We start from the raw sequence: 1749 nt of genomic DNA on the forward strand, positions 1-1749 counted from the left end.
TTTATAGCTACTTTTCAGCTGTTTTTTGTGTGTGCTTGTTTCAGCTTTTTTCAGATAATGTCAAAAATTTTGTGCTAATTTTTGCTTTTTTCAGAATAATTGGGAAACGTCTTCTTTCTGCTTTGTTCTGCTAATTTAAGCTCGTTCTACCTTTTATGCTATCTTTTTAGCATTTTTAAGCTAATTTCAGCTGTTTTCTGATAAAATCAATGTTTTGTGTTAATTTCTGCTACTTTCAGTATAATTAAATATTTCTGCTAATTTCAGCTTTTTATACTCTTTTCAGCTTAATTCTACTAGTTTCAGATTTTTCTGCTCTTTCAGCTACTATTTAGCTGTTTTATGCTAATTTTAGCCTTTTCAGTTAGTTCCACCTTTAAGCTCATTTCAGCTTATTCCACTTCCTTGTCATAGTTTGTTTCTTTCTGCACTTTCAGCTACTTTTCAGCATTTTTTTGTGCAAATTTCACCCTTTTTTCGCTTATTTCCCAATTTTTGTGCTCACTTCTTCTTATTTAAACCTGATTCATCAAATACGTGTTCTTTCTGTTTTCTTATACTAATTTAGGCTTGTTCTTCAATTTCAGCTACATTTCAGCATGTGTTTTTTAGCTAATTTCATCTGTTTTCCATCAAGTTACTCTGCAACAAGCATTCACATTGCATTTTCACAGGAAATGGATTTTCTCTCGTTTACATTTGATCATCTTTTTTCATTGTGTCGAGCAATAAATCTAGTTGTCCTTGTGCTGATGTAGGACTCCGTATGCAGTGTGAAGCCCTGTAAGTTGTCAATGTCTCTGTGCCAGTGTCACCAAGACAAATCTCTGTACATTTAGTTGCAGTCTGGGTCGACAACGAAGTTGAGAAATTCTGCTGCTAGTGATGATATTTCTGTTTTTCCCCCATCATTTCAAGAGAACAGACCTTTTATTGGTGTTTTACTGAGATAATCTTTTGTCCAAGCTCTTCTCAATGGTATTTTGTACAATTGTGTCATAACATTTGTAAACATTAAAGATATACACAATAAAGTTAATAATTTTCATGCTTCCAGTGGCTCTTCATGAGGGAGATATTAAATAGCTGATTTAAAACTTAAGGACAACTGTGATGCATCAAAATTGAGTTGCTCTAAATATATATGTACAAAAACATCTGTCAGTGCATCTGAGAGCAAGTGGAAACAACAATTTCCCTCTGATGTTTTCAGACACTGATGACATTGTGCTGATGGTGCTGTTGTTGGTAATGACAGGCTCAAAGGAGTGTTTATTTCAGAGACACTTATGACTGTGGCTTTAAAAACTTTTTCTTTTAGCAAGCTGTTGAAAAAACAATAACATTTATAGTCGGTGGTCATTATGTTGTCTCTTGTCTAGTCTATAAATGAGAAGCATTTTGAATGTTTTTGAGTGTCTATTCCAACAAATATCGGCCATTTTTGGTGTGATTACAGTACAGCTGGGTAATATTTTTTGGAGCTATTTGCTCTGTGCATGATGGTTCCCCTGTTTTTCACATCCAGATGCTGGCTCTGATCTCACTGTGTTGATATATTTATTTATTTTTTACATTGCCATTTTTGTTATTGCGTATTGAGATAAGGCAATTCAGATCTGTGAAGTCATCAAAGATCAGTATTATTGTCAGAAGATGAGAAACTCAGATAAAAACAAACAAATATTTTTGGTGCTTGAACAAAGTCATGTTTAAATTATCAGAAATGCCAAATATTACTTCTTATAT

This window comes from Nematolebias whitei, chromosome 2 (genome assembly GCF_014905685.2).
Source record: "Nematolebias whitei isolate Nwh7 chromosome 2, NemWhi1, whole genome shotgun sequence".
Classification (NCBI taxonomy): domain Eukaryota; kingdom Metazoa; phylum Chordata; class Actinopteri; order Cyprinodontiformes; family Rivulidae; genus Nematolebias; species Nematolebias whitei.